The sequence below is a fragment of the Lupinus angustifolius genome, chromosome LG03 (genome assembly GCF_001865875.1).
Source record: "Lupinus angustifolius cultivar Tanjil chromosome LG03, LupAngTanjil_v1.0, whole genome shotgun sequence".
In the NCBI taxonomy this organism is placed as follows: Eukaryota; Viridiplantae; Streptophyta; class Magnoliopsida; order Fabales; family Fabaceae; genus Lupinus; species Lupinus angustifolius.
Window position 1 is genome coordinate 20,399,355 of NC_032011.1, and position 13,795 is coordinate 20,413,149.

Consider the following 13,795-nt stretch of genomic DNA (forward strand, 5'->3'; position numbering starts at 1 on the left):
ATTTATGTTGCGTTTATTTTGAAGTGTGATATTGAATATGTTTAGATATTATAAGGCAAGTTTTTTGTTACATTGATGATCCTCTTTTCCTTCATCCTTTTCCCCTTTCCCAAGTTTTTCAAGAAATTATTGAGGTTTGCTTGCTAAAAATGAGTTTGGTATGATTCCTAGAATAGTTTTTTATGCGAGGCGAGATGAAAAGTGCAAATCACCAACTTTAGCAATGTATGAAGGCAAATTAATGGTTTTATATATCTAGAATGGGTGGACATCTGCTGTCCCAAAACAGTGTGTCACTCCATGTGTCACTGCTTGTGATTGATAAGAAAATTAATTAACTATTAAAATTTTAATTTAAATATTTTTTTTAACCAATCATAAACAGTAGCACATGAAGTGACACACTTTGTGATACAGCAGATGTATCCATTTGGGTTTAAAGTGTGGACTATGCATAGAACCACCATACATTGTTTTGAAGTTTTTGGGCTAATTTTATGGAAAAAATGGTTATTTTGTTATTGCAATTTGATTGTATTTTGTTTGTCCAACTTACAATTTGAAGTGGGAAATTTGAATTCCGCTATTTGTAATCATAATTGACACTTATTTTTTAAACCTTAATTTTTTGAAAAAATCACATTATTTCTCTAAGATAAATTTCCTTCCCATAACTTTTCTTTATTCACTCATACAAAGTATTCTCGTCAAACCTTACATACTCTCTCACTCTCCCTCTTCTCATTATCATTCTTCCTTAAATTCCACAAAACCCATTTTGTTTTCCACCATCTTAAGAGCATTTCCAAATATGTTTAGTGATAGTAGTACGTATGATTTAAACTGTAGACTGTATTACCTGATGCAACTGTAATATTGTGATTATGGTGACCATCACAATCATGTTATGTGGCAATTATGGTATGACTCTGAATCATAGTGATGCAGTCACATCGGGCCGACAACTATATTAGATCACATTTGGACTGCATAAGGCCACATTAGATTGCATTAAACTGCGTCGAAGTCAAAAATACTTTTTAATCACAACATAATTCATACTGTAACGACTACAATCCGCATCACAACAGTCGCAATGACCACAATTATAGTAACCACAACCGTTACTACAATCGCACCGCAATCACAATTTAAAAAATTAGATAGTACTATAGTTGTCTCTATTTTTTCATTTTTCAATCTTACATGTCTAGTAGGGTTGTTGCTTGTATAATTTCTTCATCTTGATATATGATAATTTTTTATGTGTATTAACCTGATTTGGTTCTTTGTTCTTTTTCCCAATGATGCCCATGTATAAAACAAGCAGGAAGAAGCCACATATGGTTTCAAATGAGGATGTCTCTTCAACTGTTCTTGGTAGAGTTTATTAACACAATTCGTTGAGAATGGAAAAAATGTGGAGTTTTGTGACTACCTCTAAGGCACTGGCAACATATTTATCGAATGAGGTGGATATAGAAAAAAAATGTTGAAAGTGTTGTAGAATAAGGGTGACAATTGAATGAATTTGGATTATAATGGGTGTATCGAAAGCCATCCACCAATCCATAAAATCACATTTCTAAAATATTCAATCCAATCCATTGGATTCCAATCCATCCATATATCCCTTATAATGGATTGGATGAATGAATATCCAATCCATTTTTTTAAATTTGAACTAAAGCATTTTTGAAGGAAAAAATCATTTTAAAAATTATTACTTAGTAAATCATTTTTAAAAATCAATTTTAAAAACATTTTTAAAAAGTGTTTTTTTAAAAACATTTTTAAAAAAATTTTAGTATTTAAATTTATCTATGAAAGCTATTAAAGGCAACAATATAGGTGAGATCAGAGATACTATATTGTGCAATCATGTATTTTTAAGAAGTGGTATAAATAAAAGTAGTTATTGTCTTATTTATTGATTTTTTAACATTAATATTAGTATAAAACATATGTATATTTTACTTCACCGGTATGCAGTTTAATTAGTGAATTACTAGTTAAACCACTCTACCACTATACCAATACTCTGACCAGTTTGGTGACCAGTATGGTATTAATAACATTGGTTTATATTTTGCGCGTTAGGTTTGCATAGAAAAGATGGGTCTGCATGTTGCTTTATGGGAAAAAATTTGTTTTTATTATTTGGATGGATTGGATATCCGTCCAAATGGATATACACATGGATATAATAGATGAATTTGAATCCATCCGTTATCAACACTATCCATTGGGTTATATCCATTTAAATACATTAGCTCTAACGGATAAATTTGGATAGATTATGGATTGTGGATGATTTTGCCACCTCTGGTGTAGAATGTACTCATGAGGTGAGTGGGGAAAAGGAGGATACTGATTAAAGTGGTGGTGAAACTTCAGAAGTGGAAGAAATTTCTCACCTGCAATCTTTATCTTTGCTCACTTCATATACTAAGGCATCGAGGTATAAAAAAACTTGTCTGGAGATGTATACAACATGTTATACTCGGAGTAAGTCCATGTATGTTTTTATGCTATCATTTATGACTAAATTTTAATTTGAATTAAATTTTTAATATGCTGTTAAGATTTTATTATTATATCTACATACATAAGTCTTCATATAAGTCATTCTCGTCACACAAGTATTATCTCTACATACATAAGTCTTCATATAAGTCATTTTCATTACAGAAGTATTACAGTTTTTCATTAAACAAATTAGACAATGACACATGTGTCTTTTCAATCACTCATTTTAATATTCTTTTATTTACTTTCTCATTTTAATATTTTATTTTTTTCCTGAACTGTGTTTTCTCTAACTAGAAAGTTTGTCATACCCTACACTAGCCACCCTAATGTCACAAACTCCATTATCGTCAACCCACCCTCTATTTATCGTCACGAAGGAAAGTATCACCTAGTGTTGCCATAGGTAGTCATTGCCGCTCACGAATGGAACGTCCAGCACCCTCCAGACACTGCCGTCAACTCCAACCGTTATCAACATCATCAGATTCCCATAAAGCTCTCGTCTTTTTCTTCGATCTCTCTAAAACTTTTATATTGCAATATAAATTGGAAGAATTTCTGGATTTTGCTCTTATTGTATGCTACATGTTTGATAAAAGTCCAAAACATAAACTAGAACATAACAACAAACTAGTTCAAATCTGCCCACACCACCTACAACAACTATCTTCATATAAAAAACGGGTTCAATTAGCTATTTATTTCTATATGCAATCGTTGAATTTTATATATTATAGATGTCAATATTTATAGAACTTAATATACATGACTTGACATTATTATAAATAATGGAGATACGATTTAATGAAGATATTATTCCTAAGATGATCAAATGCAGATAATGGAAGAGGCAGACGAACAAGTACAATCCCGAGATCAATCAAATTTTGAAAAGAACTTAAATTCGTTTGGAACCCCATGCGTCAGTATGATACTTACAATTGATAAACTAGCTTATAGTTCATTTGCATTATGAGAAGGTTTCTTGATTCGAAAGAATTGGAATTAAAACAAGAAATAGTGAAATTGTTGGATAGGTGATGGATTAGCATAGGATATTTTGTTTTTGCATGTGACTCTTTGTTTATTGTGTGTTAATTAGAGCTAATTACTTTTTGGTGTCTTATTTTTGTGTGTGTAACTTCTCATCACATGAGTCATCCTTTTAGACCTCATGTGATGTACCATAATATCCATTTCCTCATATCTTAATAATAAAGTCTTCACTTCTTAGTTTTATTCTCTCTCGCACTGTGATTTGCTGGTTTTGGATCAAGAGTTTATTTTTTAAATATATCCTTAAAGCCCATGTGTGTTGTGATGCTTATTGTCATAAACGTCCCTGGTTGAAATATTCTTTTAATTATTTTGTCCATTTCCCATGGTTGAAACAAATATGAATAATCTGTTGATGTGTAGTTCACTTTCTATTAGACTTTTTGGCTAATTCCACCGCTTTATTATATAGTACATAGCTATTTAATTTTCTTTTGTGAAGGTTCCCTATCAGGTGCTCTACCTTGTTTTCCTTGAAATAAATTTGTACATATTGATTACTACTTTATTATATGTTTTCTTCTAATGCATAAAAGTTCAGTAGTTGAATTTAAATGATGAACTTATGCACAATTGTCCTGTAGTGCAATCGTAATATATCTATCTATTTTAAATTAATTGATATTGTACTCCCATTTTATCTTAGATGCATGAATTCTTGAACAAATAACTTTAGTTTCATTCTAATAACATGATAAGTAATTTAATAAAGTGATATTAACATGTAAATGGATAGAGTTTATTGAATGTTACTAATAATGCTTTAACGGTTTTGAAATATTGGGTTAATAATGCAAAAAGGAAATTTCCAAAAAAGGAAAAGAATGTACTTTGTATGTTTTGAGGAGACAATGTCTTGTATATTTGTTTTCATGAGTTGCCAAAATTGAACTTGTATTGTTTGCATAAATTTTCTATATTTATAATTAAACAAATAGATATTTGGTTACAAGTATGGATTGATATTGGGTTAAGGTACTTAAATACCACCCAAAAAATATGTTTGTATAAAAGTGGAATCTTTATATATGTTCATACTTTGAACTTGACCTTCTAAACACTTAGTAACCACAAGTGAATCATTATAAGAAGTGTGCATAAGAAAGATATAATGATAGGTAAAAATTATACTTGTGCCTTTAGATATATATATAGGTCCATGCTGCTAATAATGAACCTTTGATATTTTACCATTTTAGTTTTAGGGAGATAGTGTTTGAGAGTATTTTCAAATTTCTAAACTAATATTGCTTCCATCCACTCGTAAGCGTGGTACTTCAATTAGCTAAACTATAGATTTTCTATCTAATCCAATTTTGCTTTCTTAAAAAAAATCATCTTGGTTGAATTGTGATATTCGACTTGACATTACTTTCGTTTGATGTTGAAGATTCCAAGTTTTGCAAATAATTATGTCTTAGATAAGGATAATTTTATACAACTCTTTGAGTACATTATAGCATCTCATTTTTAAATTTGTTATAGGTATTTGAGTTCTAAAATTGCCTTTTCAAATTGTACTTTCGTTTTTCGTATTTACTTCATGTCATTCTAAAGATATTTAAGAATTTTCAATTATCATTGATAATGGTATCTATATTTTTGATAGGGTATGTTGTCTTTATGTCTCAAATTGAATATATAAGATATCAAATTTCCTTCTATCACATCCTATTTTAAATATGAGAATGTAATCTTGAATTGCTAACTTATTGACCATTTTGTTTTGCTCTTTGAACTTTAAAAATCCTTATATGCCTATATGCTTATTTATTTGATAAATATTTTCTTTCCTCTCTCAATATAATGTGATAAATGTAAATTTGAAAATTTGTTGAATTTGTTTTATGACTACTTGACATGTGTGAAGTGAAATGTTAGCTATTTCTATCTAGTTTGTGTTCATTTAACTATTTTCACCTTGATTAACATCTTTTACACTCTTGTGAATGATGAGTTAAGAAAAATTTAATCTCAATGGTTTCAAAAATGGCCTTATAATCTTCATCCATTTTTACTTATCATTTTGAGTGATTGGTACCTTGACAAATATAACTTTCTCAATAAATACTTTGTAAACTTTGTCTACAGTGTAATGCTTTTGTTCTAGTTGTGTCTTCATAACCTTTTGTTGTATCTTGACATCTTCAATTTGATATAATATTAGTTCTTGAATTCCCCAAGTTATATCCAGTGACTGACAAAATGGACCTCTAAATTGTTGTACTAGTCGTTTTTGTGTTGAATTGTGTGAACCTTATATTTGATAACATGTTTATAATCCTATTTTCCTTTGTATAACCTAAAAAAATTTCGGGGACGAAATTTCTTCTTTAGGGGGAATGATTGTAACACCTGCAATTTTCTATTTTGATGTAAGTGAAAAATATGGATTTTATTTAATCTAAAGATAGATAAACGTGACTTTTAGATGAGTTGTTGATCTTTTAATGTTTATCCAATAAGTTTATGATCAAATAATTTACTTCATTAGTTATCTTGTAGTTAAGTGAATCCTTATCTTCCAAGAGTTAGATTTGTTTCAAAAATATAATTGAAGATAGAAATTGCATTATATTACATTATTAAAATATATTTGTAATACATAGTGAATTTGCGTTAAATATGTTTTGTGAGTATTCATATGTTAGTAAATAATTTAATGAATACTATAAGTGATTATATTTATCTTCATAACATTATTTTATTTTGATTTGAATCGTTATATTTATTATAACTTTTATTCTAAACTAAGTTTTGTTGGTATATCATATTATAATTACTAATTATTTGGGTTAATCTTTAACAAAGTTATCCTCTAAGACTACCTAGATATGCTATATGGTTATTCCTTTGTGACTATCTTATTTATCTTAGCTACTTGAGATAAAATAAAATTTTATTATTTTGATAAGAATAATATTAAAATTAATTTTAAGTAGAACATTAACCTAATTAGTAACTACAAAATATATGTACTAGTTGGGGAGGGAACAATAACCACAAAATAAAACTGCACCTACAAACGACAGTTTGAAGAAGAGAAAGAGAAGAGAACACATTAAGCAATTTTACTCCAATTTTCTACTCATTGAATCTAGTGAATGATGAATTGGTTTTCTTGTCTTTTATTGTGACGTTACCTTTTTCAAAGAGATGACCCTATACTAAGTGGAAGCAATTATAGCCTAGGCACATGATCATTATTGTTTTGGTGATTTTGCTTTACAAAGAGATAACTCAATGCTACCTATGTGTCATTATACTCTTAGTGTTATTTTGTTTTACTATACTAAACCAAGGCAATTATAGCAATAGAAGAGAGGATAAGTAATTTATAAATAAACTCCTTTTGAATAAAACCATATTGTGTCTTCATTTATCTTTCACGCTTTTAATTGGTTTGGTTGCCGCTGTGAATGTGAATAGAGTAAACTCAATACTGTCGAAAGCATATTTTCGGTGTATTTTAGTTGGGAGTTTATCCCCCTCAACAAATCGTCCTGATAGCAGTGCCAATTTGTTGAGAGGTTATTACTCTCACTTTCGTTATGTTCTTTTTTTAAGTAAGAGAACTTGGTTTTATTCTTTATTCGCCATCTCGGCTTTGTTGAAATAAATTCCAACGCCGGTATAATGGTTTCAAGAATATTCCAGTTAGAACTTACTTTCTTAATAATCATGTGAATAAGTCATTCCTTCTTTGCCCCATCTAGTTTTTGTTAGAATAAATTCTAACGCCAATATAATGGTATCGAAGTAATTACCTATTACATAATTATTAAGTACCTTTGAATACCATCTCGGTTTTGTGGAATAAATTCCAACACCGGTTTAATGGTATTCTAATATATAAAAGTGATGAATAGTTAGTTGTTAGATATAAATAAATAAATAAAGAACAAAAGAATAATAAATTTAGTGACCTTTATTTATTTACTCCCTTTTTCGGGTTCATTTTATTAACAAACCAAACTTCTTCCTTAAGGAAGGTTGGTATTAAAGAATAAATAAATTGCGGAAAGTAAATAACAATAAATAAAAGTTAGTAAGTTAGATTCATCACTTTTGTATATTAAAAGGTTTTTTCAACAAATAAATTTATTGATAACACTTTACTATTTTACAATTTATACCTCTTTCAAGATTCAATTGTAGTATAGTATAGGGTTATGTCGAATCACAATGAATTGCCTAATAAAATGAATCATATAAATACGTCTAATGCTAACATAATGGATTTGAACATATTTTGATTGGTTTTTGTTTAAAGTGAATATGAACAAGTACACATAATAAACATACAACTAAATATTAACAAATTCTTGAGGAGACAAGATCATTTTGAATAAGGAAAATATATTTCTCATCTTCTTTTGAGTTTGAACTACTTAGACAAGTTCTTATGTTTTACTTTCGTTAACCCCAAACACCAAGGTCTGAAATCCTCCTTTTAATGTATGTCCTAAAATGGTAGAATGATGATCACTTATATCTTAAACAATACTACGACCATAAAAGAGATTAGGTTGTCACGCCCTAACCATTGGTGACTCTAATATTGAATGAGTGATGAATGTAAGATCTTAAGAAAAGCATGCTTAACTTGACAAATAAACTAAGTAGTACAACTACTCCAAAGTTTATTTGTTAAAAGTGTTTAAAACAAGTATTTTTTGCTTGAAATCATTTTTTAGGTGATCAATCTAAAAAGAGCATTAATCACTTCTCAAACAAATAATATTAACCTAAGCACCAACTTGAATGATTAAAATTCAAACTTTTGTAAATTTAAGAAGAAGTAGAAAATTAAATAANTACATAACCTTGTTCAAAAGAAAATGTTTAGGAGCATGAGCTATCCATCCAAGGATTGGATGCTTTTAATTTCCAAATGAGAGTACAAAATTGATTTTTGCATCTCATTTGCCATCTCCTTTTCTCCTCTTGAATTCTAAACTACAAATTACAAAACTTACTTGAAAATAAAAACTCTAAGCTAAGAAAGAATTCCTAAATGAGAGAATTCTTCCTACATGTGTTTTTTGAGAGAATTTAGTGAAGAAATGCTCAAATACAATCTCTTTTGCTCGAAGGAAATGACCTCACTATAGAGATTACTTTGAAAAGACATTGCATCAAATAATTCAAAAAGAATTACAATACAAAGGAAACAAGAAAGATATATTGTCCATTAATGTTTACACTTAAACTGATATCACTATGCATCCTAAAGACAAAAAAAGTACCCCAAAAAATCGTTATTTACAATTAAAAAAAATTCAAATGTAATCATTGTTGTCTTGACGCTTTGGTTACGAAAGTAGATGGGGTCTAGGTTTATGGAAGGATTCAGTCAGCGAAAGTCCCTCAAACTCAATCAATATCAACAATATATTCCCAAGGAAGTCTTCGGGATTGATGCTGGAGAATATGTTAGCATCAATGAAGTCCAAGTTGTAAATAAACATGAATGGATAAAAGCAATTGTTGTATGTGTATATATGAGGTAAATTATGTTTTCTTTCTCGCTTTTGCATGACGTGTGTTACAATTAACTAACATTTGTGCTCAAGGTTTAATCATAATAGGCGGGGAACTAGAACTAGCATGAAGAAGCAGTTTGCTTAACCCTTTGACAAGCTTCACAATAAGCATCTTTCTCAAACTTGAATGCAAAGGATATGGGACCGCATCCGAGCTCTTAAAGACCAGAAAGAGGCCCTCCATCAAAAACAGCAATCCCTCAAACAAATCTAATATCATAATATAATTTCAAATTAAATATGTGCATGCATTAAACCATCATAATATATATGGCAAATATTACACTAAATATTATATACCAAATACACACATCTGAAAAAAATTATATATCATATAAACCAATATAAGGTAGAAACATCTATATCAATAAGGTGTTTATGTTATGTGTGAAAATTATTTTATTTTATAAGCATAATGGAATACATTTTGACTCTAAAAATTAAATAAATATCATTCATACATTACATCTAGTTGAATTATTTTATAAATCCTATCGCATGAAAATCTATGTCATTTTAGGTGTGAAAGCGAAAAAAAGAGTACAAATTGGTGAAAAGTAGCAAAGATACATACGCCCAATGCTGCTTGGCTAGCTGAAAGGTCAAGATCTGACGAAGAGTTACTCCCAATGAATTTTATGTGCTAAGCGAAATGTGCAAAAATCAGAAATTTTAAAAGGGGATCAAAATAGACTTTTTAGGGAGTTCTTCGGATATAAACGAAATGCACTCGATTTCTCTTTGTTTCAAGTGTAGCTCTAGTTGAGAATGAGATGTAAAAGCAAGGGAGAAAGTTAAAGGAGTTAATTTATGCTTATTGAGGAGGTAACCCATTCTCATGTGAGTTGTATTTTTCTCTTTTTATCTTTATTCTAGTTAACATGGAAATGTTTGGCTAAACTTCTCTCTTGTTAAGATTGGATTTAATACTCACTTAATGTATAGTACTTTCAATTCAGATTATTGCTTAATAGTTATGTTTTTATTTTTATCAGTTGTCTATTTTCTTTAATTTGTCCTTCAGATTGAGAACCTTTTTAGTACGACTTTGCTATCCTGAATTGTTGAGAATCCTTCCTAATTGATGTGGAAGCAAGACCAATGAATCTTGGCAGATGAACCATTGAATAATTCAATGATGGCTATTCCAAGGTCTTGGAATTACTCCTTGAGTCATGAGATTATGAAGTCTAACTTAGAAAGTTGGAGTAGCCCTTTTCAAAGTGTCTTGAAAAGTATGACATCAATTAATCATCCACTATGTCTTTATGATGGAGCCTTCCTCTCCTTCACTATATATATAGGGGACTTATGAGGAAGAGATATAACAAGCCACTGAGAAAAACAACATAGAGAGAAAGTGAGAGAGTTTATATCCACATTGTGTGAGATTTATATTCCTAGTGAGATACTAGAGAGTTTGTATTTACATCCTTTTTGGGTGAGATTGAGTGTTATCCTCTTTGTAAGAGAAAGTCAAATATTGTAATCCTACTTTCTATAGTGGAGATATTTTCTGGACTAAGTCTCGTGGTTGTTTCCTTCTCACTTTGAGGAGGTTTTTCCACGTTAAAATTCTTGGTGTTATTCTTCTACTATTCTCTATTTTCTTTATCCACTTGCCGCTTCCGCAAGTGCCCATTTTGCATCACACAGAGGAGTGAAATTGGTTTTGAATTTCCAAAAAGTGGTATCAGAGCTCCTAGGTTCATTCAGGGAGCTTAGCCTGTGTAGTCCAAGATGGAAAGAGCCGCTAATATCTCATTTGGTGGAGATATGTTCAAGTTGATCGCTGACAACTATTCCTATTGGAAGTCCATGATGGAGGATCATTTATACTGCAAGGATATGCATGAGCCTATTTCTTGCAAAGACAAGCCAGAAGATAAGGGTGACAGAGATTGGGAGGTTTCGAAATCGAAAAGTTGTTGCAATGATTCGGAAGTATATTGATAGAAGTTTTTTGAGCATGTGTCCACATACACAAATTCTTATGAGTTATGGTTGAAACTTGAATCTATGATTCCAAAGAAAACTCCTAGAAATAAAGCATATCTTGTCATAAGGCTGGTGAAACTCGACTACAAAGATGGTCAGAGCATGATAGAGCACTTAAATTCATTCAAGGGTTTTGTCAATCAATTGACAAATATAGATATGAAGATAGATGATGAGTTGCAAGCACTTCTGCTATTGAGTTCGTTGCCTGAAAGCTAGGATACATTGGTGGTCACGCTCAGTAACTCAGTCCCTGATGGGAAGGTCTCAATGGATACTGTTTCAAACAGTCTATTGAATGAAGAATCCAGAAGGAAAGGACAGAGTACATCCTTCCACTCTGAAGCAAATATTGTGGAGAGACGTGGAAGAAGTGAAACTCGTGGGAGGAATGAATCTCGTGGAAGAAGCAAAAGCAAATTCAGAGGTCACCCTCAATCTCACATATGGTCAATAACATGCTATTGTTGTAGTAAAGAATGACATAAAAGATCTGAATGCGGGTCCTTAAAGAGAGACCAGAAAGCTAGAAATGTCCGTGAAGATTTAGTTGATCCAAGGAAAAATGGTCATAAGTCTACCACAACCATCGCCGCAAATGATGATGTTCTCCTCATTGGAGAAGACAATTACCTAAATGTTGCATATGGTGATTGTGTTTGGATCATTGAATCTGGTGCTTCTTTCCATGTAAGTCCACATGAAGGTTTCTTCTCAAACTACAAGAAAGGTGATTATGGTACTATAAAAATGGGAAACCATGTTACTAGCAAAATTGCGGGAAATGGTGATATTATGCTGCTAACAGACACAAGAGGAAAGCTTTAACTAAAGGAGGTGAGACATGTCCCATATATGCGTCTCAACCTTATCTCAATGGGTAAGTTGGATGATGCTGGTTTTCTAAGCCAATTTGGTTCTTGAAAGTGGAAACTAGCAAAAGGCAACCTCGTTATTGCTATAGGCTCAAAGGAAGGATCTTTGTACATTATGCAAGGATGAATTTGTTCTGGAGAAGCAAATGTTGCTACCGACTCCAAATATCTTTGGCATAGGCGATTGGGGCACATGAGTGAGAAGGCACTTCAGATTCTCGCCAAAGACCACCTTCCAGGTATAAAAGGTCAAATTTTAGATTCATGTACTGATTGTCTTTATAGTAAACAACATAGAGTCAATTTCCAGAGAACAGACAATCCCTCATGGAGAGATGAAGTACTTGAATTGGTACATTCAGATATTTGTGCACCATCTGAAAGATCTCTTGGAGGAGCCCATTACTTTGTCACATTCATAGACGATCACTCAAGAAGAGTATGGGTGTACTTGTTGAAAAGCAAAGATCGAGTACTATCAGCATTCAAAGAGTTCTATGCACTAGTAGAACGTGAGATTGGGAAGAAGTTGAAGTGTTTGAAAGCAGACAATGGTGGAGAGTATCGTGGTCCATTTGAATTACAAGGCTTTTGGTATCAGACTGGAGAAGACACCACCAAAAACGCCTCAGTTGAATGGAGTAGTTGAGAGGATGAACCACACAATTGAAGAGAAGATCAGATAAATGTTGCAAGATGCCAATCTCCCCAAGTCTTTCTGGGGTGAAGCAGTGACGACTACAGTGGATCTCATAAATCGAACACCTTCAAGACCCCTAAAAGAAGAAATTCCAAAAGAAGTATGGTACAAGAAGAAGGCATCCTTCAACCACCTGAGAGTATTCGAATGCAGAGCCTTCGTTCACATTCTAAAATATGAGAGAAAGAAGTTGGATGCTAAGACCAAGGAGTGCATTTACCTTGGATCTCCAAAAGATGAATTTGGGTACAGACTATGGGATCCGATAAAAAAGAAAATTATGAGAAGCAGAGATGTTGTATTCTTTGAGGATCAGACGATCAAAGATGTTCAGAGGAAAAGCCAGTGCAAGTCCAAAGTTCGCATTGATTCAGGGGAGAGATTCCTCAACAAACAAATCCTGATCATCAAATAGATCCAGAACATATAGACCAACAGGCAGATCCTGCTTGCGTGGAACTTGACCAGATTAATGAAGAGTCAGATCATGATGAAGTGGTGGTAGACACACAAATGCATCAAGAACCCGAGCTAGTAGAGCATCATATGCAAGTTGAACTGAGGCGCTTCAGAAGAGGCAGAATACCTTCTTCAAAGTACCCTGAAGAAGATTATATCACATTGACAAATAATGGTGAACCTGAAGACTTCTAAGAAGCTATGCAGACATCTGATAAAGAATAGTGGATTAAATCCATGGATGATGAGATGAATTCCTTACATGAGAACCACACTTATGATCTGGTGGAGTTGCCCAAAGGAAGAAAAGCCTTGAAAAACAAATGGGTTTATAGGCTTAAAGTTGAAGAAGGAAGCTTAAGACCAAGGTACAAAGCTCGGATGTTGTGATAGGATGCAATCAGAAGAAAGGAGTTGATTTTGATGAGATATTCTCACCAGTGGTGAAATATTCCTCCATAATAGTAGCATTGGGTCTAGCAGCTAGCCTAGACTTAGAAGTTGAACAACTTGATGTCAAAACAACTTTCTTACATGGAGACATCAAAGAAGAAATCTATATGGAGCAACCAGAAGGTTATGAAGAATCAGGCAAGGAACACTTAGTGTGTTGTCTGAATAAGAGTTTA